The following is a 25,135-nucleotide window of genomic DNA, read 5'->3' on the forward strand; positions in this document are numbered from 1 at the left end:
TGCATGTTTTGGTGATGGCAGCTTTGTGTTGTCTGAAGGATAGTTTGGTGGATCAATGTTGAAGCCTAGTGATTTGACAGGTGTGCAGAAGGATATGTGTGGTTATCTGTGGCAAGTTCTTTGGTCACAGGGTGAGGTTGGGTCTGTGTCTGGGTAGGCACATGAGCAGGTGTTCTGTTTTGGATGGGTTGTGTTTGAGGAAGTGGGTGGCCATTCAGTGGAGAGACGGCTTATGAGGTTGTTGATTTGTGTGGGGGAGGAGATTTGAAAGTAAATTTGTGTTGTCAATTGTGGTCTGTCTGTGGAATAGAACATATAGGTTGAAGAGGAGGTCAGATGGAGAGAATCCTTGTAGATCCCCTTACTTGTCTGAGGTGGGGTTGAAATCATAAGGGTGCATGGAAATAGTGTGTCCTCTCAGTGAAGAAGGTGGTGATCCAGTCGAGAACAGTGCCTCAGAATTTCATCCTGGATGTTTAAGAGAATGGTATGGTTGATGGTATCAAAGGCTGCAGCAAGGTCCAGCAGTATGAGGAGGTCTTCCAGGATGTGAAGTGTTGCAGTCTCGGTTGTGTGGCTAGGTCGAAAGCCTGATTGGAAGAGGTTGATGAGGTTGTTTGTAGTTATGTGTTTTTGAAGTTGGCTTGTGACAAAGCGTTGCACAATTCTGGAAAGGTATGTCAGGCCAGAGATGGCATGGTGGTTTTCAGGGAGTGTGGGGTTGAGGGGTGGCTTGTTGAGGAGAGGGCGATTTATCCTGTTTTGAGTGTTGTGGGGGATTATACCATGTGAGAGAGAGTTGATGATGTTGACTCAGTGTGGAGGCAGTTTGGTGCGGCTTGAGGTGGTCATGAGTCTTCCAGGAATTGTGTTGGTTTTGTGTTGGAAGGTTTGGGTGTTGGGGTAGAAGTGGGGCGTCAGAGAGGGGGGGCTTATCTGATGTTTATTTTAGACTTGTAGTCAATAAGGGAGTTCCATTCTGAGGTGGATGATTGTGTGGTGAGTGAATTGATGTTGAAAGGTTTTTGTCAGAATTTTTGGCAGATTGGTGTTTTTAAAATTAGTGGAAGTGGAGTTTTTGGCATTGCTTATGGCCATTTTATTTTTGGATGTTCTGTACAGAGTTTTCTGAAAGAAAATGTGCTTCTTTTCAGCTCGGCTATCGTGAAGCTGAGAATAAACATCTGCCTGCTGCAATTGACCTAGGGTTACAGCCTACCCACACTAGTCTGGAGAGCATGGGGGTTCAGGTCTCTTCAGTAGGACTGAATTCTAATGGATTCCTTCCTCCTATTTATTTATTTATTGCATTTATTGACAGTGCCCAAACCTGTAAGTATCACGGCGGTGGTGAACTTAGAAAAAATAAACAGAGCACAGGACGAATATGGTACATAAGCATGGCAGTAAATGCTGCAGAGAGTAGGAAGGGTCCAGGGGGGATACCCCAGGTTCAGGTTATTTGTATTTGTCAAACAGCCAGGCTTTTAACAGTTTTCTGAAGATGAGGTAGGATGCCTGCTCTTGGATGTGGAGAGGTAGGGCATTCCATAGTGTGGAGAGCGATGACTGTGAAGCACGTACCCCCCGCTCTTTTTGGGATAGCTAGAGACAAGGTGGATGAGGAACGTAGGCTGGAGAGTTTGGTTCTTTTGGAAATGCGTTGGGTAAGGAAGGAGGGTAAAGTATTCTGGTTGCATCTGTGTGTTAGGGAGAGAAACTTCAAATCAATGCGTGCTTTGATTGGCAACCAGTGGGTATCACATCTGGCATGTGAGATGTGATCTGAGCGCTTGAGGCCCCATACAGCCCGGAGGGCATTGTTTTGGATCAGCTGAAGTTCAACCAGATTTTCTGAGGAGGTGCCTGCAAGGATGGTATTGCAGTAGTCCAATTTACTGCCTATAACGGCTCCGTCGAGGTTGAGGCAGTTGTCGGTGGATAGGAATTTTCTGCTGAGGTTGATGAGTCTGGTGGTGTAGGCCTCTGAGGAGGCGAGGGCCTTGACGTGTTTTTGCAGAGATGGTTCTGCATCTAAGTGAACACCCAGTGTTTTTACATGGCTTGAGACGCTGGTGGGGTTTTTGTCAATGCAGAAACAGGCGTGTTATAAATGCCATATCATATATCAGAAGGATGCAAAGGCGGGGTCCAGCCGTTTAAGACGGTACGGGGAGCCTACTCTCAGGAGATCAGTTTTGTCATCATTCAGGCAGTGGTGCTGTTCTGCCATCCAGGCCTTAATTATGCTGTAGACTTAATTGATGTTTGCGGAATCAGTGATGTGGTTGCCAGTTAGCGTTAGCAGAATTTGGGTGTCATCTGCAAAGTTTGTATAGAGGATCCTGAGGTTATTGAGGTGGTCGAACAGGGGTTTAGTGTACATGTTGTACAAAGTGAGTGAAATGCAGGAACCCTGAGGGACACCGTAGGGTACAGGTAAGGGGTCGTCAGCTTCCGAACCTGTGAAGACCCTTGAGGTTTGCTCGCTGCGCAAGGCTTTGATCCAGTTGGTGGCTTCTCTGGAGAAGTTAAATTTGGTGGTGAGGTGTTGGCATAAAATGTTGTGGTCAACAAAATCGAAGGCTCAGAGAGGTCGAAGAGGAGAAGGATGGCTAGTTGGCCAGCATCGCGGATGCCCTCGTGATGGAGTTTACGGTTGATGAGGGCAGCCTCTGTGCTATGCCTGGGTCGGAAGCCTGATTGGTTGGTTGATTGTTGGATTCTAGGTAGATTTGGAGTTGGACATATTCAGAGTGCGGTCTTGGATTTTAAGTAGGTAAGGAATGGTAGTAATGGGACCGTAGTTGGGGGGAAGGGTAGGATTGAGGGTGGGATTTTTGATGAGGGGGTGACCCAGTCTTCCTTGATAGAAGCCGGTATAGAGCTTGTTTGGAAGGAGGCATTGGCATTGATGAAATTAGAGTAGATGGGTGCCAGGAGCTCTGCACACATTTTGATGATGTGGGTGGGACAGAGGTCACCCTTGCAGTTTGAGGGTTTAAGATGTTGGCTTATGTGGAGGAAATCTGTGGGGAGAATTGGAATGCAGGAAGGGTGGGGGGCTGGAGGTTTTGAGGGATGGAGAGGGAGTTATCTCTGGCATTGAGCAATGGTTTCTTGAGGATAGTTTTGTTTCTTAATGTTGTGGTTTTGTTAAATAGAGCTGCTTGAACAGTAGTGCACCAGCCTTTGTCCTTGGGAAAGTTGGTGATAGGGGGTGCTGGGGCTTCAAGTTATTTGAAGATTCTAAAGATTTCTTTAGTGTTTGAGCTGGCTTTGCTAATTCTAGAGTTATAGATTGATGATTTGGTGGAGCTGACGGCAGCTTTGTATGTTTTGGCTGCAGTGTGAAAGGCACCTTTGTTGTCAGTGGAGGGGCTTTTTGTCCAGAGGTGTTCCAAGGCCCGTTTGTTTTCGCGTAGGGAGATAAGTTCCTCGGAGAACCAATTGTGGGTGCAAGGTTTCTTTTGGATGGTAATTTTGAGAGGTGCATGAGAGTCAAGTGTGTGGAGTATCAGGGCGTTGTAGGCAGTGAGGATGGATTCAGGGTCGTTTTGGGAAGGTAAGGTCGCAAGGAAAGATGAGATGGTAGGTTTGAGCAACTTAGCAGTGGGTTTGTGCGTGTGTCTGGAGGTTATGGGGGTGCACATGGGGTTGTTACAGGCATTGGAGTGCTCCAAAGGTAGGAGCAAGAGGATCTGAGTGTGGTCGGTCCAAGGGACAGGGTCAATGGCTATGATTGAGATGGGCAGATTAAGGTGTGTGACCCAATCCTGGGTCTGGCCCTTGAAGTGGGTGGGAGAGCTAATGGCTTGTGTAAAGTTCATCTCTTGTAGAGAAGTGGTGAGGGCAGTGGAATTGGTGTCGGTTAAATCATGGAGACCAAGGTTGAAGTCTCAGAGGAGCAATAATTTGGTTTTAGGTTTGATGAGTGGCGTGAGGAGGAGGGGATGTCTGTGTCCGGAAAGGTGGCGGTAGAGGAGGAGGAGGGTGATGGTAGTTTGTGGATGCAGTTCTAATTTGGCGAGTAGAAGTTTGTAGCCTGACAGGGTTTCATGGGGGGAAGATCTGATGGAAATGGAGGCTTTGGCAATGCCAGCGACTCCACCTCCAGCTTGGGTTGTCCTATCGGATCTCAGCCAGGTGTACCCGGTGGGGATGTCATGCGATCTCAATGTCACCTGGCCTAGTAAGATTGGTGTCTGTCTTCCCTCTGTTCCCCTCCCTTGCCTAGTCGCACCTTGAAACACTTGTGTATAGGCGTGTTATAAATGCCATATCATATCATATCATGTTCCATTAGTAGGTCAAAGATATCTTATGCGTGCGCGCTGAGGGAGCATGCATTAATGGGGGCACAGGAGAGGGTGTGTGGTTGTGGAGCTGGGGCTTGGTGTGTAGTGGGTCCTGTAGGATGGGTCAGGGGTGTGGTGGTGAGTGCTGTGTAAGAGGCGATGGTTGAGGACTCTTGCGAGCACCTATGTGTTCACGTCTATCAGGGCCATAGCAGGGTGCGTCAGTGGCAGCGGGTGTGCATGAGCCTAGCCGCTTGTGTCTAGGAAGGCCTAGGCAGGGTAATGTTCTGTAGGTGGCAAGAGGACATGATTGGTAGAGCTTGGGAGATGTAGAGGTGGAGGGCAAGGGACAACGTGGAGTGGTGTGTTGGCTTTTCGAGCAAGGTCCTGCGCTGTTGGGGATCATAAATCGGTGTCTTGTGGCTGGTGGGCGATGGGAGCAGCAAGGAGTGTAGAGGTGGGAGGAAGGTGGTAGGTGAGGGCATGGATATGATGGTGTGGGTAGATGGGTTGCTGGTGTGTTGCCTGGGGGCAGCAGAGTTATGCAGGAGAGGTGTGTGCGTGGGGGCTGAGTGTGGTTTAGTGCTGGTATATGTTATGGAGATGGTGGATTCATTGAAGAGAGTGGGGAGTGCATATCTGGTGAGTCTAGCTTGTGCTGCGGAGTGAGTGTCAGGAGCAGATCTAGTTAATTGATGAGCAAGTGGGGGGGCTGCAACCTGCTGAGCTCAGGGGCTAAATTATGGATGGGGGGACATGAGGAAGCATTGTGGACAGGTGCTGTTTGTTGGCATGGCCGGCTGGCTATGTGAATGTAATGGGGGGCTTAGGCAGTGGGAGAAGCCATGGTGATCCGCCAGCTCTATAAGAGGAGAAAGTGGGGTTGGCAGCCGTGTTAATGCGGGGGCAGGTCAAGTTGTTTGTCTCTAGAGTTGTGGCGTTAACAGTACAGCGTTCAGCTTCCGCTTGTGGAGCGCGAAAAACAATCAGAGGACGAAAGCAGTGCTCTGTAACACGTTCAAGTGCATGATTACACAGTGATAAAGCAAGCATCATTTCATTATGGGTGTTATGGGGTTCTGTCTCTTTCACGTAGAGACAACAGTCATACAGCACGTGATGTGGGGAAGGGGGAGGAGTAAAGAAGGGAATGTGAAAGCAAGCCAGATTTCGCGTGAGGGAGAATAAAGAAAGGCGTACAACGCACACCAGTGTCGAGTACTTCATTACGTAGCCGTGTAGGCTGAACAATTGGCAACAAGGATTTTTCCCTCTCGCACACCGGATCCTCAAAACCTCCTGCATGATGGTGATCCCACCGGGTTACGCTCCATTGCTCCTTCCTGCTCCCGCCCGCTCCAACAATAGGCTCCAGAGATGGCGATCCCACTGACAGCAGCACGCTTGATCCGAGGCTGCCTCCTGGCTTCCTGCAGCAAATGACTGCTGCACACCTGATCCCAGGCTGCCTCCAGACTCTTCTCAATGCCGAAGGGAACTGAAAGTGAAACCTCCAGTCTTCCTGCCACGCGGCAATCCGCAAGGGGCCCCCCACACATGCTGTAGCGCGTCTGCTGCAGCAACCACAAAGCGAGTGCCAGGTGGGTGCTCGCAGGCTTCGGCCTGCCCTGCAGCCTCAGAGGACACACAGAAGGCCCTGCTGCCCTGCACCACCAGCACTCAAAAAAGAAAATATATATATATATATATATATAGAAATCACTTCTTTCCAAGGCAACAGCAGCGACAGATTCAAACAGAGAGGAGCGCCACCATCCAGGGTCTTGCTCTCTTCAAGCACAACGACCCACGTGCATGTTGGGCATAAGAACACCAACTACAGCCCAAAAGCCCCCACCATAAGAGCAGTCCAGGCACACATGCATTGCAAGCGCTGCAAGTGATACCCTGCATCCCTGTGAAAAGCATTTGTGGACACACCTACCCTCAAGAGGCCACCGCCATGAGCGCCAATGACGCACCTGCACCTCTGCCTCCTGCAATCCAACCTCTCCAACCCGCCGCCATGACAGACCCCATCATAAAATCCACTGCCACAACATGGCGCATGCCCCCTCCATTCTTCATGGCCCCACAAGTGGACAAGGGCCTGCGGTGGATAGAATGGATTGACGACTTTAACAACTTCATTAAAGCCGCAGGGGAAGACACCTCACCGAATTTGCATAACATGTTCCTCAACATCGCCGGCAGTGAGGTCAAGACCCTCATCAAGACCATTCTGCTTGCAGAGCAACCAGACTTCGCTGCGCTCATAGTCGCCCTCAACAATAGAAATTGAGCCCAATCGTGATTATGAATGTTACATGTTCAATCAATGTACTGAAAGGGGGGATGAGACCGTGAACGAGTTCATCACTCACCTATGGGTTAAGGGAGCGCACTGTCAGTTCCATGCAATCTCATTAGAGGTAGCCATCTGGCTTAGAGTGATTTAAGGGCGCCTACCCCCGACACTGAAAAAACAACTGCTTAAGAAGCCACTCCCCATTGATGAGGTTATTGAAATGGACCGCATCTTCGAGAGGGTAGACGCACAAGCCACCAAATGTCAGGGGCACCACCGCCAAAACAGACAAGAGCAAGCTGATTGCAGCAGTTCAGCCACAGTTCAGCAACAGAACAGGCGATAGGGGCAGCATAGGAGGATACCAGTCAAATCCCAGAATGCAGAGGCAGTGCTACCAATGCGGGATGGCGTTCCCTCACCCAGGAACATGCCCTGCACTCTCCCAAAGATACAGCAACTGCAGCAGGGAAGGACACTTTCAGGCAGTCTGCAGAGAAGGGAGGCCATTCCCCACCCAGCGACCTCACCATCCGGCACCATACAGGACATTCAACCGGACCCCGCAAACTTCAACATACCAGACGCGCCCATTCCAGCCAGGACCCAGGCGGTAGGTGAGAGTGGTGGAAGACCATTATCCAGAAGACGACCTACAAGATCCTGAAAATTATGAGCACTACGCACACCTTAGAGATGAGTACGATGGGCCACCCCAACCATGGACTCATCTGTATACGGCAGCCCCACAAGGACATGCATACAAAGGAGAATACTATGAAAAATATGCATAAGACGAGTATGTCAACCTCGTCCAGGACGACAGAGAAGCCAGAGAAGCACCCAGGATACTTGTCATCATCTGTGGCAAACAATTCTGGTTCCTGGTCGATTCAGGAGCGACCGTTAATATCATGGGCGAAAAGGAATTTTTCCAGATACCCAACCGCCCAAAACTCACCCAGACGGTCTCCAAAATCTTCTAATAGGGAGCAGACCTTCCCCTCCAGTCCATAGGACATTTTGCTCGACAGCTCATACACAAAGGGCTGCCCACGACCACAGTCATCCACGTAATCAGAAGCCCGTCAAAAGGGAGGTGCCTTCTAAGTTTCCGTACAGCGTCCTGTCTGGGACTCATTGATTTACACGTCCACGAAGGTGGCTCAATACAATCGACCGCTCTCCCGAGCGCGCTGAAGGAATTCCCCTGCACTGTGGAGACCGAGCACCCACTTGTTACAGAGCGATGTGTGTTACTATACGCAGGCGCGGGCCTCGTTCTGGCTCGCGCATGCGCACTAAATAAATGGGAAGCCCGTGTGAGACAGTTGCCGCCGGGACCCCGAAGCAGTAAGACGCGTCTGTGTGATCTCATTACAGGTTTGTGCTTATGCTACGGGGAGGCCCCGGACCCACATAGGTTACCACATTGGCGACGAGGAAAAAGCGAGGAGGCATATGCCATTGGACGCTCTGCGATGAATGTGGCCCAACCGATAGGCTCCAAAGATGCCCAACCCTGTCAATATTGCGGCTACAAACCTCCGCACACTGGAGAGTGTCCTGCAAAGTTTAGGGTGTGTGGACGCTGTGGTGTGACACTGGCACTATGCGAGAGTATGCAGGGCAGCCAACCCAGTGGCTGTATCAAGGGGCCCAGCAAGAGTCAGCAATAGTGGCCCGCGGAAGCAAAAGAGTGTTGGCACAGTTGAACAAGGGATGCAAGAGCTAGATATAGCCGAAGAAGGAGAGGAGGACGAAGAGGTGTTCTTCATATCAAACATTGAATCAGGTTCAAGGAAGCGACGTCAACCCACCTGCGTGGTCAACATTGAAGAGGCACTAACACCTGTGCTGATAGACACAGGAGCCTCCATGTGCGTCATGGTTGCCAGACATTATGAGGCACTGCCGACTTCCGATCAGGACGAGGATTCTCTCCAAGCTGCCTTGAAGAAAAAGGAAGGAAGTAAAACAGCAACGGAAAAGAAATGCAGAATTAAAGGCTGTAGTAACGTGGAAGTGCATTTCAAGTTATGCTGCGACAGAAAAGAAATGCAGAAATAAAGGCTGCGATAACGTGGAAGAACATTTTAAGAGATGCTGCGGTAATGGAAAAGCATTTTAAGTTACACAAGTGCGGTTGTGTGGGTACAAGCGTTGGATTGTTCAGCCGTATGAGCAAAATATCAGGTGGAACGAAGAAACTTTGGGAAACATTGGTTTAGAGCTAATGATGTACGGATGCACTTGCTTTGTTTATGCCGTCTGGAAATTTGAGATACGGCATCAACGGTGTCAATGAAGAAGTGTTTTGACAGACTGGATTTATGAAGGACTTTCAATGCCGAGCTCAAGGGCAAGCTGAAGATATATATAGATCACTTATCACAGGGTGTAGTGCCAATGGCCATGGAGGAATTGATATGCGTTGTAAGATTGATGTTATAATTTCAAGTGCAAGTTATGCGACCCTGAGTTTAATCACGTTTAATTGCAGGAGAATACGAACATTGCGTGATGCAAGGAGAATAATGCAATGTTTGACAAAGTGTCATTAAGCTTACGTTGAATATGCAGTGTGGGTTTCTGGGCGCTACCTATTGGGAGATGCATTTTTCTAGATGATGACATTTTAACTGATTTTGCGCAGCAGAACTTTGGATGGGACATGAGTCCTATATGAAGTAATTTGTTTATATGAAGTTTAAGATTTGGATCACAGTGGTTGAGTAAAGGTAATGCAGAAATGCTCGAATTATTTTAGAAAATGAACATTATATGTTATTGGGGTATCATTGATCATTTTATAATTAATGAGAGGTGCACTTTGAAAAATTACATTTTTGGAAATTGAAATTTTTGGAAATGCAAAATTTGTGTGTATGTATTACATATATTGAAGTTATGGTATATATGTGTTGTAGTTTGCGCATGTATGTGCAAGTTGTAGTTCTGGGTATTTGACGCAAGAGTGCACACTGTAAGCAGCAGGCTCTGCATTTGTATTGCAAATGAGTGATAGTTGTGTGGGTGTTTTTGGTGTGTGTGTGTGTGCGTGTGTGAATGTAGCACAGTTTGTAGCTGTAGTGTACGTGTCTTGTGTGACGCGTCTGTAGTGGAGTTGCATGCATTTAAGGGGGTTTTGGCTTCTACACTGTGGCCAGGTGTGGTTGCTGTTTGTAGTTTGAAAAACCTTCGGAGGTAGGACACTTTACTGTGAGTGCTCCAGGGAGTTTAAACCTTTTGGTTTAGGGTAGTGATGTAAGTCGCCAGGGCAGGAGGCCCAGGTAGTATTTGGAAGTTTTCCTGCGTATGTCGTTGCATATAGGTTTTAGGGCATGGGGCCCATGTTGTTGACAATGGTGCGTTGTGGGTTACTGCATTTTTTTTTGTTTTCCTCAGAGATGAGGTTGATGTTTTGGGAGTGGAGTTCACACTCCTAGGCAGGGTTTTTCTGTTGTGCCAGGCGATGTTTTTTTAAAGGGGTAGTTGCTCGCCAGTTGATTTAGACATTAAATATTGTCTTAGGGTGGCACACAGGTTTTGGGGTCATCGTTTTGAGTGTGGTGTTTTGGGAGTTTGCTATTGCAGAGTGGGTTTGAACTACTCAGCCAGTTTGTTTTGAAGATTTATTCTAAATTTGTTGGGAGTTTGGTACTGCACATATTTATTTCCATCTTTCATGTGCGTCTAGACTATTTGTTTGCAAATTCATGGTTTTGAAATACACACACATTTTTTCATCTTGTGTGTGTTTTGGAGTTTTTCTGGAATCTTCAGCAAGTGCTACTTTTCATCTTTTCAGCATTTGAGAAAGAATTTTCCCTGTTTTCGCACGGTTGTGTCTGTGCACCTTACCTCTTCTGTGCACCACGTCTTTTTGGGTTGTGTCGTGTTTTATTTGTGATCTCTGTATTGTTAGTGGCTGTCCTATTTTTTTCTTGCCTATTTTTATGTGGAGAGAGGTGGTGGTGGTGTTGTTTGGTGGTGAGATGGTTGGTGTTTAGAGTTATTTACTAGGTTAACGATTGTCAGACCTTTTAGTTGTTTTCCATGTGTTGTATTGATTTTGGAGGTAGGTAGGTGTTGCCTGCTGTGCAGTTGACAGTAGTGTCCTGCAATAGGGGTGAGATTGTGCCTGGACGTGGCAGGTTCAGGGTTTGGGTGTGGCAGGCCCTTACGGAAGGAGGTAGATTTTGTTTTGAGGGTTTTGGTTTGTTAGTGGGGCTTGCTCATAGAGAGCAGATTGTGCTTGGGGGTGGCAGGCCCAAGGTCCTGGGGGGCAGATCGGGACAAAAGGTGTTTGGTTTTCTCAAGGGTTATTTTCTTTGCGCATTGGATAGTTTTTCCTTGTGGTTTGTAAGGAGGGGGATGGTGTTGTATTCTAGTAACTCTGTATGGTTTACATCTGGTATGAGAGCTGCGGGCCTGTGAGTGGAGCTTGGAATGTTGTGTGAGGCATGGAAAGAGGTGAGTGAGAGGGTTCCAGGTTGGACATTAGGGACTTGCAGGGAGAGAGCTAAGGGCAGAGGCAGCAAGCTATTGATCTCCTTATTGTCACCTTCCTACTTAAGCTGTAACCAATAAAGAAGCATTTACCTTTTTATAACCCTGGCTCCCTGGTGGTTCCTGTGTGTCCTGCTTGAAGTTGATACCAACAGAAGATACATCATCAATGTTGCACGTTGTGGGAAAATGGGGTCAAGGCAAATGCTTATGGGGATGTACCCATTGACATCATAGGTTGTTTTGAGGGAGAGGTTGAGTTTAAAGGGAGAAAAGCCATGTCCACCATTCATGTTGCAACCAAGGATGGTGAACTATTGTCTTGGAGTGACCCAGCAGCTTTGAAGATTAGGCTTGAAGCCAGTCATCATGACCAAGTGCAAACAGTGAGAGAAGTTAGGACACACGTCAAAGCAGTGGAAGTGATGTGAGTGAAGCAAGCATTAAAGTTAGGATGTCTGAGAGGATGTGTAAACAAAATTAGGTTGAAGAGAGGAGCAGTTCCCAAAGTTGCCAAGTTACACAGAGTACCTCTTGCACTGTGCAAGGATGTAGAAAATTAGATATTAAGGATGGAGAGTGAGGGTGTGTTAGAGAGGATACAGACCTCTGAGTGGGTGAGTCCCATTGTGGTGGTTAAAAAGGCAAATGGACAAATAAGACTCTGCATTGATCTCAGGCACTTCAACAGCATGGTGGTTGCTGAGATATTCCTTCTTCCAAGGATTGATGATTTGTTGGCGGGGGTGTCAGGTGCAAAAGTTTTTTCAATACTTGATTTGAAATCTGTCTATCACCAAGCAGAACTCCACAAAGACTCCAGAGATCTCACAGCTTTTATAACGCCCATTGGTTTGTTCAGCTGTGTGATAATGCCATTTGGACTAGTGTCCGCTGCCAGCTTGTTTAGAAACATAATGTATAATCTGTTGGGGGATGAAGTTGGAGTGATGTTTTATCAAGATGATGTTTTAGTATGTGGGGCTGATGAGAAAGAACATGAGGTGAGGCTCAAGAGAGTTCTGAGAATTCTGGAGGAAGCTGGATTAATAATTGCTAAAGAGAAATGTACATTTAGAGCTGAGAAAGTAGTCTATCTTGGGCATGCGATATCTGGAAGTGGAGTCAGACCCAAACAAGATGCCATAGAGGCGATTAAGAACATGTTAGCTCCCAAGAATAAATCTGATGTATTGTCATTTCCAGGATTGATTGAATTCTATGGGAAATTCATTAGAGGATTAGCAGATAAAACTAGGAACATGAGGAGGTTGACGCGAAAAGGGGTCAATTTTAAGTGGGATGAGAAATGTGAAGCGGCATTTAAAGATATAAAGCTTGCAGTAGTTAATGCCCCATTTTGGCAGGATTTGAAGAAAGCAGGGAAACAATTCTTTTTGTTGACGCTAGTGATCATGGCCATGGCGCAGTATTGATGCAAAAGGACAGACTAGGACTGCATATCATTGTGTTTGCTTCTAGAAGTCTCAAGGATGCAGAAACCAGGTATTCATTAGTAGAGAAGGAAGCACTGTCGTGTGTGGGGAGTAGACAAGTTCAAGAGGTTTTTATGGGGGAGAGAATTTGTGGTGTGTACTGATCACAAACCGTTGGTGAGTATATTTTCTAAAAAAGGATTAGAGGGCGTATCTCGTCGCATAATGAAATGGGTAAGCTCCATGCAGGGTCTAACGTTTACCATGGTACATGTTTCTGGTGGAGTAGCAGATGCATTGTCGAGATGTGTGGAACAAAGCAAAGGTGATTTGCGTACCAGAAATATGGAAGATGAGTCACTGGAGATTTTTCAGGTACAGAACAGCATTCAGAGGACTGAGTGGAATGTGGCATGTAATGAAGATGAGGTTTATAAGAAAGTCCTCAACATGGTAAATGGCAACAACATTAAAGGAATTTATGATGAGGGTTTTGCCAGAGTGAAGGAAGAGTTATGGGCAGAAAATAACTACTCGTATCGTGGGCACCAATTAGTAGTTCCGACAGGTATGAGAAATGCTGTTATTGAACTAGCCCATGTGGGGCATTTGGGTGTGGCGAGAACAAAGGGACTAGTGAGAGCAGATTTTTGGTGGCCAGGATTAGACAAAGAAGTGGGGGATCAGGTGTTGTCCTGCTCAGACTGCAAAGAGGGAGATAATGGTCTCTCAGTTCAAAAGCTTCCTATGGCTGTTCGGGACAATCCCAAGTTACCATGGTATGAGGTGGCACTAGATTTGCTTGGGCCTTTTAATATAAGGGGAGCTAGAGACTCATATTTACTAGTTGTTGTTGATCTTCTTTCAAAGTGGCCTGAAGTATGTGTTCTTAAAGAGATTACAAGTTTCAAGATAATTCATTTTTTGGAACAGCTGTTCTGGAGGGAAGGATTCCCCAAAAGATGCATTTCAGACAATGGCACGCAGTTGGTATCCAAAGAATTTAAAGAATTTCTAAAAAAGAATGGGATTGAACAGGTGAACACAGCATTTTATCACCTTGCTTGTGTGGAATGCTTGTGTTGAGAGATTTAACAGATTGCTCATGGAAGCAACAAGAATTGCAGTGGCTACGGGGGGTGATTGGTTCAGGACTGTTATGGAGGGAATGTTTCAATATCGTCTGGCCCCACACAGTGTCACTGGAGTGTCCCCATTTGAAGTTTTGAGGGGAAGGAAACCCAACACCCATCTGTGTCCTGGGTGGATGGGGAGGTCAAGGATGGTAGATGTGGATAGAGTGAGGGACAGAATGCAGATAAGTGGTGGCAAAGCTAAACGCAGGTATGATTGGATAAATTGTTGCAGGAATCTAACAGTCACTGAAGGTGATTGGATAAGAATTAAGTTGCCAACTAAGGTACGTAAAGGTTCTCTGATATATTCAGAGCCCAAATTAGTAGTGAAAGATTTGGGCTCATCTGTTTTGGTGGAGGGTGGAGCTGTATGGAATAAAGAAAGAGTGGCAATCGTCAAAAATGGTGCAAGAAATAAGGAGGAGGAGTGATGAAAGGGTCAAGTTTGATGGACTAGCTTTGCTGACAAATTGTGTGAACAAGAATCATTATTTGTATGCATGTAAGGGAGATTTAGGAAAGGATATCTCCTTTCCTCTTTGATTACACTCAGTTCATTCATCTGTAACCTTTGCCTCCGGGATGACATAGCTGTGTGTGACATCACACATCCATACTTAGTGCTCTTAGAACATCCACTCCTGGTTAATGTCTCCATGTAAACGTGTTATTGTTATGGTTCAGGGTTGAGACGCTCCAGCTAGAGGGTGCTGCCAGAAGCCACCTGAGGCTGGGGGTTGTCTTGAAGATGATACTGAATAAACTTCCTTTGGCAACGTTTACCAGGTGTGGTTCCTTTCACTATCAGATGATGTCTGCCACCACACATGACAGGCCTTAAAAATGGAAAAGAGACTCCAGCGCACTGTACTGGAAGGTACCTTGTGCAGTGATAAAAAGTTACCAAGAAATGGTAACAAAGTGAAAGACTAAGAGAAACAAAGTCTCCCAGTACTGACAGTCTGAAGGGCATGTCAGTTTGCTCTTAAAAAGATGAGCAAAAGCCCAGCGGAGTACAGTAGAAGGATGGGCTCCACTGGAAAAGGTTAGGCTAGGATGGTCAGACAAAAGCAAAAAGTTGGGAGGTTCAAAACTAGAGGGAAATGTACACATACATGGACATCTTTCCTAACATCCACACACAACAAAAGCAAAACCCCTAGACTGAGGGCCTCATCATGTGTTGGGCGGAGTGCTTAAAATGAGGTGGTCACGCTATTACCGCTGTATTAATGCTCTGCCCAATCCCGGGTTTGGGCAGAAAGTGGGAGGTTTACCTCCAGCTTTTTGCTAGAGGTAACAATCTCCCCTTACCATCCATTTTCTGCGCTATTACGACCGGTGGTAAGCGCGCCGAAAAGCCCCATAGAGTCCTGTGGAATAAATGGGGATTAACATAGCCACTGCAACTTGGGATTCAGCGCAAATTGTGCCAACCCGAGTTGCGGTAACGCTAATAGCATTGGGTGGTATGGGGGATACCGCCCAACTCGTGAAGCGGCCCTTAGTCTTAAATCATCCCCCTCATCACCTGCTAAATGCCTCCTCATTCAGCACAGCTCATTCAAAACCGTTCCGGCCAGTGAGCTTAGAAGACTTCCCCACCACATGGAATGCCTCTGCCCCCCTAAAATTATTCAATCGCTCTGCTAGGAAAATGGTTGACACCCATGCCCCCCAAAAGAAATCTGTGCTAAGACTAAACCATCTGCATCCTGGTGTCCCTATGAACACGCCTCCAACAAATAATTAGAGCCCTAGAGAAGCAGTGTAGCAAAAAAGTAATCCTGGAGATCTCATCATCCTCAAATCTCTCTGCGCCATTCATAGGATTCTGATTACTGAGATTAAAGCTGATAACTACTTCACCACCACCATTGTGGCTGCCTCTAACAGGGTCAAAGTCCTCTTTGAAGTAGTAAAGCATTGTACCAAACCCATACCCGACTCCGAGGTACCAGCGAATCAGGAAAAATGCAATGTAATCGAAACATTTGTTGTTGAAAAAACAGACCAGATCTGGCGGATCATCAAATCAACCTTACACAACATTACCCTCACTGCACTCCAGCATGCACAATGCCCCTCTGGACCAAATAATCTCCCCTTTCTCCCCCAGACCTCCTAAAAACAATCGTTTCCCTGAAACCTACTTCTATTCTGATGACATCATGCCATCCTCGATCATTAAGCAATTGATGGGCCCAGCATTCAACGCACTCCTCAGCATCATTAATGCCTCCTTCCCAGAAGGGCAATTTACAGACACTGTCAATACTGGTCTCATACAACCTCTTTTCAAACAAAAGAACCTGGAAGCAGGAGATCTGGCCAACTACTGTCCCATTATGAACTTCCCATTTATTTGCAAAAGGTAGTTGCTAAACAACTCCTTGCCAGAATTGAACAACTGCACCTGCTCCACCACTATTAATCAGGGTTCCACCCCAAGTGTAGCATTGAGTCAGCCCCCACCCAGGTGGTAGAAAATGCCCTCCAAATCATGGAAAAGGGCAACTCATGCCTCTTTATTCTACTTGACTTCTCGGCTGTATTAAACATCATTGACCAAAAGCATCATCCGCTTCCTCTCGTCAACAGAATGGGATTCTCTGGCATTGTCCTGAATTGGTTTACCTCCTACCTCTTTGGCAAACACTAGGCCATCCAGATGAACATGTTGCCTTCCAACTGATTCCCAGTCTGCTGTGCAGTCCTCCATGTCTCCATCCTCTCACCATTTCGTGCCTAGAAACACGTGTGTACAGGCGCATTATAAATGCCACATCATATATCATAAACTTTCCATGTAGCCTCTGCTCACAATCCTGAAAGATCCCAATTTAGCCAGCTATAAATACACAGGTGATACTCGGTTGTTTTTGAGAGTAAAAAGCCTATAGGACATCAGTGACCTCCGTGATCACCTAGCCATCATCCTGTCCAGGATGTCGACTGCCTACCGCAAACATAACCCATCCAAGACTTATATCGTCATTGGTTCCCAACATTGTGCAAATGTGGCTGAATGATATGCACATGGAAGGATTTGATTCGCAACTCTCAGATTCAACAACATTCTTAGGCTTCACCATTGACAGCAGCCTGTCCTTGGCTATGTGTTTCTGAAAGAAGGCCCAAATGGCCTGGATGCAAATCTCCACCCTTTGCAGAATCAAGCCCTTCATCCTGCAGCACGACTTCTGGATCGTAGTGGAGGCCCTTGTGGTCTCACACATCAATGGGGCAAATGCCTTCTTGATGGGGCTCCCAGCCACTCACTTGGCTCCCCTAAAAGCAGTTCACCATGCAGAAAGTTGACAGAAATGTGTCTTCTGCAAACTACCTTAGCTTCCTGTCCAGGCCAGGATACTGTTCAAGACTGCATGTATCATCTGTAAAGTAGTCACAAGTAGCACACCAGTGTACCTGGTAGCAATGCTCCAGATATTTGGTGGTAGACACACTTCACGCAGAAAATCGACCAACCAGCTTTAATCACAACTCGCCTGCATAGGGAAGACTGCTTTTCACACACCCACCCTTTGGAACTCGATCCCGGTATCTGCTTTGAATGCCCCCACAATTCTCCAATTTGGCAAATGTAACTAAATGTGGCTTTTTCAACAATGCCTGGCCAAGGACTAATTCCAGGGGATGTACAGATTGACTCGGAGACCCTAATACACAATATTGCGCTACAGTTAATAGACTACCCACGCTCTGTACAGCGTTCTGCTGCTCTCGAGCTAGGTCCATGCTTTAAACAATAAAATGAAATAAAAATTGGAGCACACTGGTGAACGGGTATATAACAAAAACATTAAAGAAATAAGATCTCTCCTCATAATTGTTAATTATGTTACATTTTGATCTTTGTGTTGTGAAGTGCTTTACTGGATGGATGCAAGTTAGTCTCGAATGCATGGGGTCAGAGAGAATGTTGGAAGGTGAGTATGGTGATGTGTGAGTGAGGGAATGCTTGTGTGCTGGTGTTCCAAACCAGGCAATTGGAGATATGTAGCGTGGGTGGTGGGAGCCAGTGGGTTCCTCTCCTGTAATTTAAGGACACTTGATGTAACTGCAACAAAGGAACTCTTAAGTAACCTACTTGAAGCATCCAGAGTATCTTCACAACACTTTATTACCAATATATTTGCCATACTAGCTAGTCATCAGTGTTTATATCCATCTTATAGTTCCTGCAGCAATTTTCAGCCAGCGACATCTAGGCAATTCATTGGCAAAAGAAGATATGCACACTACAAGGCATGCCTAGAGCCATGATCATCTATCTTTGTCATTTTATCCCTTCATAATCACAATAGATGTTAACAGGGTTAACCCTTGGATTAATTTTACCTTGCAACTGGATACTTAAATAAATACCAGGTACTAGATGGTAGACATGTATCCAGTGGGACTAAACCCTAGCACTCTAATGCGCAAACATAATGAGTAATCTTGGTTTTTTTCTACTCTTTTGCAGTTAATGTACAAGTACATCATTAACTAGACCTATAATATGAAGTGTTGTCTTAATACAAAACAATGGGTAATGGCCCAAAATGTCGGCCTCGGAATTCCGACTCCCGAAATTCTGATTTTTTCCTTTGTTTTACCCCCTTACACCACATATATATGTGGGGGGATTATGGGATATAATAGTAGTATATGGGTAGCGGGGGGTCTCCCCCGCACATGTATGTAGTGTAAAGGGGGTTTAAATAAAATATATTTTTTTTAAGTCAGCATTTTCGGCCATCGGAATTCTGGGGATCACAGTGATCACATAGATCCCAACAATGAACAATCATTAATTTAAAATTCATCTCGCTCTCCCTTATCAATCCGGTTGAAAAAATTTGCTTTTCAAAGTGAAATTTTACTTTGACGGTTTAAGTCTGTTTCAATTTTTAATCATTGGGCATTTCTTATGCTTTTGTTTCTACTTCGTTTCTTTTGTATTTTCTCTTCCTTTTTTGTTTTGTAATTTATGTTCTAAGTATAATCTGTACATTAGATGTTACATACAGGATGATTCTCAAACCTCCCTTTTCCCCCCGACAGACCTGATAAAAACTACCAACCCTAATTTAAGGCTTTCAGACACGCGCACCTCTGTCATACCCAACTCACAGAAGGGGGACCAAGTAAACAAGTCTTCTGTCGCCCCCAAAAAAAGAGGAGACTGGAGCACTGAGGAAGTCTAAACCTACCTTTGAGATGGAAGATCAAGTGAATTTTACTGGTAAAATGCTTGAAACGCAGCAGTGGATATTGCAGGAGGTGAGTGAATAAAAACCCAAATGACAAACATGAGTGAAGAGATGAAAAACCTCACTTTACGAGTGGAGACACCTGCAGAATTAGAACATTGTTACAGACTGCGCCGGGATACAGAGCTGCCAAGGGAGTATCGCACTAAAACAGACAGGGGGAAAAGGCAAAACAAGCCTTGGGGTACATGCTTGGGGTACATGCTTGCCAGAAGGCAAAGAAGGACCAACACATGAATGGGAGAACTTGTTGGATCTATAGATTTTGAAGGCAGACTAAACCCAAGATCGACAGAGCCTACAGAGTTGGACAAGGGATCAATAGTCCCCGTCTAGAGAGAATCAGGTCTCTTTCCTCTACTTGATGATCGAGTCTTGTAAGACATTTTCAAGAGGGCGATGTTTAAATTTATAAATCATGGCATTTTATTTTTACCAAGACTAGTAAAAGAGGGAACAGACCGAACTAAAGGCTCTTATGAAGCGAGAAAGTTTGCAAGGCAGCAAAACATCAAGAGCACCCCAATGTCTTCACCCCACCCAAAATTGTTTCTCCATAAGGGAATGAAGGTAGCCAAAACACAGAAGGAAGCCAAGCAGTACTTAGAGGAAGCCAAGCCTAAGAAAAGGCCTTGTCATGCTAGGTGACACTGCCCTCTGCATCACAGCTGCATGCCTTAAGATATCACACTCTCCCTCCGTGTGACACAGTCACAGGGATATGCAATGTAACATTGTGCGTAGCACCCAGAAAGAGGCTGGCACTGATCCGGTTGTGGGCCAACAAGGCTGCATAACTGTGCAGTGCCAGCCCCTGGTCTGGGCATGAAGGAGAAGCACCATGGGCAGTGAGTGAAGGTATGAGGTCCGAAACATTTGGTAGTTATTGGGCTGGAGCAAGGACTTGTAAATATGCTATTATTAGCTGTCAAGACGTAAGGGGATGGGGCTGACTGCGTGGCTGGTTTATGGACCTCAGTGCTAGGCATTAGACAGGTGCCATCCGCTCAAGCAAAGACATCTGCTCTTTGGTTATCAGTGTAGCTTGTACCTCCTCCGAAATTACTGAAAGCTCAAACACTGCAAAACTTGATAAGGAAATTGTTAGTAAAGATCACATTTGCTGCTGATTTTTTTTAGTGTGCCCAATGGGCATAAGCAGTCACAAGAAAGGCGCGAGAATGGGAGAAAACACTTTTTTAAAATAAAAAATATGTATTGGCACTATAGTTAGGGCGGACTTTGGTGATAGTCCAAGAAGACCAGTGCAGGGAGACGGTGCTCTCTAATGCATTAGACCTGTTCTACCTCAGCCTCAGGGGTATATAGAACTGTTTTACACAGGGCTAGAAAGACTTAATAGATAAGTTAGATACATACTCGGAAATCCAATAGATTAAGCAGGAAGTTAAATATTTTCTTTTTGGGAACAGGAAAAAGATATTGCACAATTTTCGGGCTGTGAATATCAGAACTGCTACAAGTCTTTCCGCTAGGGGTTAAGTATCCTGATTGGCCAGCAATGCAATTGAGTGGAGAGGAAGAGAAGTACTTTGCTAGAAAGGGAAGACTGGGAGAACAGGGGATGCTGCAGATCACTGTGGACCTCCTGAATTGTGACTCACGTGACACACACACAAACTCTCAAACATGATTGCAGAGCAAAAATGCAACACTGTGATGATTGGCAGGTACGTCAATCTGCCCCGGGTGAAATCCTAGATAGAAGTTCCTCAACATGAAACGACAATAAAAAAGACACTGTCAGGCTTAACAGACACCTGGAGCCTGCTGAACCACACAGAAAGAGACTGCAGCTGTTACTCAGGGGTCTATAAAAGCTTCTCCAAAACAGACTATTGCAATTCCTAAAAACCATAACAAGCTCAGTTATTGAGTGCAACATTGATTGCAAATTGTCAGTTCACGCACCAGTATAACGAATAAGGAATAGGACTAATAATGCGCAGGTACGCTTGATTAGCTTCAGATGGCTTTCACCCGCATCTTTAATCACTCTTGGCGCTACTGTTTTTGCATTATCTGTATTACTTTGATGTTTTATGTCAATGGTGGTTAGCACATGAGCAACCGCTGGTCTTGGAAGCAAGACCACGCAGAGCAACAGAAGTTCGAATCCCGGATCTGCGCTTAGAAACCGAATTTAGGGTAGGGTATTAGACGCTTTATAAAAAAATCTAATAAATAAAAATCTGTTTGATGCGCTTTAAAGCTAATTTGGCTATCTGTGCATTAAAATGGGGTACAAGGCAAACTCGACAGGAATCTGGCAGATGAATATTGCAGAACTTTAGGCCAAGGAATCTTTAGAAAAACTGAAATGGGAGATATAATCCTACACTACGCTGAATAGGGGCTAAGTCTCCAACACTGGGATGTTGTGGCAGGCATTACAAGTCTTACTCCACAGTAAGAGGATCTGTCACTGTTCCCATGAGTAAAGGGAGGATAAAGTAAAATTGGAGAAGTTGGAGCTTGAGCTAAGAGGTGCTGCCAAAAACGGGTTTGTAGTGTTTCCGACTAAAACAGTGATAGCCAACTTCTAGCATACAGAGGGAAGAGCCTGGTGCACTCAGTAAGTGTTAGTACATGGCGGCTCTCCATCTAAGATGCTAACATAGCGAAAAACATCAAGGGTTTCTATGAAAGACTAAACACTTTGGAAATCCCAAGGCAGTACTCCTCAGACTCACAAGTGATGGAACAAGTAAATTACCACGAGTGAGGTGAGTCGGGCAATAAGAGAAATGATATGTCAAAGACAGAAATGGATGACTGTCCCAAGTGCCTTGCCAACGTTACTGATCACCAAACAAAGTGGAATAAAGAGGGTGTGGTGTTCACCATTGACGCAGAAAAAGCATTTCATAACATCCACTTCCTGAATGTGCTACTGAAACGCATAAAATTGGAACCAATCAGGGAAGGTGTGAGAGTACTCTATGAGGGCAACAATGTGAGAGTAAAAGTAAATGGAATCCTGTCTGAAAAACTCAGTATTGAGAGGGAAACGAAGCAAGGTTGACCCCGGTCTTTCCTCCTTTTTGACATCTTGATTGAGCTGTTTTTGATTGCACTTAAAAGGAATGCATAATGAAAGGTTACTTGATCATACAAATGGAACACAAACTCTGGGCTTTTGCGGGTAACCAGTACCATAGCTCTGTCAATTCCAGAAATAAGGAGAGTGCCTCAGAATACAGAGTGAACTAGCAAAGGTTAGGAATAATAAACATCTCAAAAAAGGCAAAAATACCTAACAGTGGTTAATGGCCCTTAGCTGTAGCTGAGGGCCAATTTAAGTACCAGGTAATAGAGTTCACGAAAAACAGGCAGAAACCGGTGAGGCAGGACATAGTCAAGCTGCCAATGTGGAATGGTGGCTGGCATCCCACATATATGTATGGGCAAGACTACATTTGATAAAGAGGACTCTCCTACATAAGATCATATCTACCATCAGCATTGTGAGAGAGCACATACCTACATACTACTGAAAGAGTGATGGCGTCTTCAATAAACCTCTACAGAAACAAATATGAAGACATTTCTACAGAATGAGAAAAATAAAACACTGCTCTCATTGAAAACATTGGTGGGATCAGCCTGCCAATGGTCAAACTATCCGATAGGTTTCTAACTCTTGTAGTTGCGGTCACTGCGGGAACCTAGCACAGTTTAAAGCCCAGGATGGATTGCAATGAAAGAAGCACTTGAGGAAGGAATACTAACAAGGAATACATTGAAAGAAACAAGCAGGTTGTTGAACACCAATCTTCAGGCGATGACGCTCATGCCTTCTGGAATATTGGGACGATCAAAATCAACGTAGGCAAGCCGTGATTCAGAATGTATTTATTTATTAAAAGTTCTTGTATCCACGCGCCACATGCCCACAGGCCTCCGGGCGTGCACACAAGGACAGCTGAAAACAAACAGTATTTAATAGTGGTGCGAAAAGGGAAAATACCAGGGATAGACTCAGGGTCCAGACAGTACCAGATCCAGAAGAAAGTTGCACATACTGACAAAGTCTAATCTGGAGGCAGAATAAAGAGAAGCGTCTTTAGCTCTTTTTTAAACTTGACCGGGAAGAATAGGGCAGAATCAGACGTGCCACTCTATGAATTAACTCTGGAAGGGAAGGTGCTCCACATTTTGACTCTTGTCAGCCCGGCTAATGTTACTGAGAGACAACTTGTGGCACTACCTAATAGGATATAGGAGCCTTGCCCACAGCTCCAGGAGGGTTAGCCGCATATACAAAATATTGCAGAGGCAAGATACGAGAGGATTTGATAAGAACGAGCGAGGAAAGTTGGAAAACAGAGCTGGATATCGAGATCATGTTGGAAGAGTGGATCTACTAAGAGACCTGTCCAAAGTGAGCATGGATACGGATGGATGCTTGATGCAGCTGGAAATATGGACCCCTGAAAAGATGTGAACATTGAATCTGTCTGGTGAGGACCTCTAATGGAAATGTGGTAAACCGAGAAAGAACCTACACACACCACCTGCTTGAAAGTTCTTCAGTAGGCAATTTTTGGAGCAAGACATTTGAAAAACTTAAAGCAATGACTGGTCATGGATTACGGTTGGCAGTGATACTTATACTGTTCACCAAGCGACCTAGAATTGAGGCTTCAAGTAAACAGATGGGCATCGGGATGAAAAAGGCAACAACAGATGGAAATAAAGTTATTCTGCATCACTGGAAAGAGCGAAAACTTCTCCGAGTGTAGGAATGCTTCACAGAGATGCACAGGATTGCAACGATGGAGAGTGGCTTGGAACTCATACAAAAGAACACCTATTATATTTGTTTGAAATAAAATCACTTATTGACAAAAAAAAGATGCTAGACACAGGATGAAAACCTTGCTATATATATATATATATATAGCCTATTGTTGTGTCTTGAAAATGCTTGTGCAGAGCAAACCACATTTTGTCAGCCTATCAAATGTCCCTGGGCGTTTTATAGATAAAAACATGTGTGTGACAATCAATGGTGCACTCTATAACACATGACCTATTGGTAACAAATGAGGACACATAAGAAGAAAGACTGGTTCGGAGGCACCCAATGAAGGTGAATTGTGGTATCCAATACACATTCCAAAGCAATGTGCATTCATAAAAAAACAAAACGAATAAAACAAGGTCCACCTTCAGCACTGTGAATAGCAGGTGTTCATGTCATGTTGCTTAATGGCACCCAATTCATCAACATCAGAAGAATGATAGGCTGAATCAGCCCTTCAGAGGTTCAAACTGGGACAGGCTGCAGGTGGAACACCTACTCGTGTCAAGCACTTCACTCAAGGGGTCTCCATCCCATTGTATGTGCCCTACAAAAGCGGCTCATTGCTTTGCGCAGTGTTCTAGAAAGTGCCACACATGAGCCACAAAAAGTCATAACCGCTTAAGAATTCTTATTTTGAAGGGAGATGTGTTAGTTACCTTATGTCAATGGAGGCATCTCACACTCCTGCATTACTTGCTTGTGCTGGCGGTTCCCACTGTACAATCGGGATTTTGCGTAGATTCAACACACATCAAGCCACATTATGATATGATAGGTTATTTAGAATGCCTTAGTACCCAGAGGTTCCGTGTTGTTTTGCTTCCAAGGCGCGCACCTTGCCCCTGAGCTATCCTCCACCAGACATGAGGTTGGCGTTAATTACTCTGCAGTATTGCCATGAATTACCAACAAACTTGTTTACTGTTACCACCACTCAGTGCCTGGGATTTACAGCTGCATTACAAGCGGTAGTAAGGTGGTCCATTGGACCCTACTGGGGTTTGTAGGGGTTTTACTGTGAGATATAATCCCATCACAGTTAATCACCTGATTTTTGGAAGTGACGTTGAGGCGTTGCCACCAGTTGGTTGCTGGAGGTAACTCCTCCATCTCAACCCTAAACCCGGAGTTCAGTGGTGTGGTAAATTTGGCTATAATTCCATTAATGTCAAAAAAGTGGTGATAATGAAATTACTCCCACACATTTATCGCACCAACGAAATTGTAGTGAGGCCCATAGAATGTCAAAAACGAAGTGTTTTTCTTTCAAATGAGCAATGAGTTTCACTTTGTAATACAAGTTAGGCTGAAAGAAATCACATTTTTACATTTAAG

The sequence above is a fragment of the Ambystoma mexicanum genome, chromosome 5p (assembly GCF_040938575.1).
Source record: "Ambystoma mexicanum isolate Mex_15411 chromosome 5p, UKY_AmexF1_1, whole genome shotgun sequence".
Taxonomy (NCBI): domain Eukaryota; kingdom Metazoa; phylum Chordata; class Amphibia; order Caudata; family Ambystomatidae; genus Ambystoma; species Ambystoma mexicanum.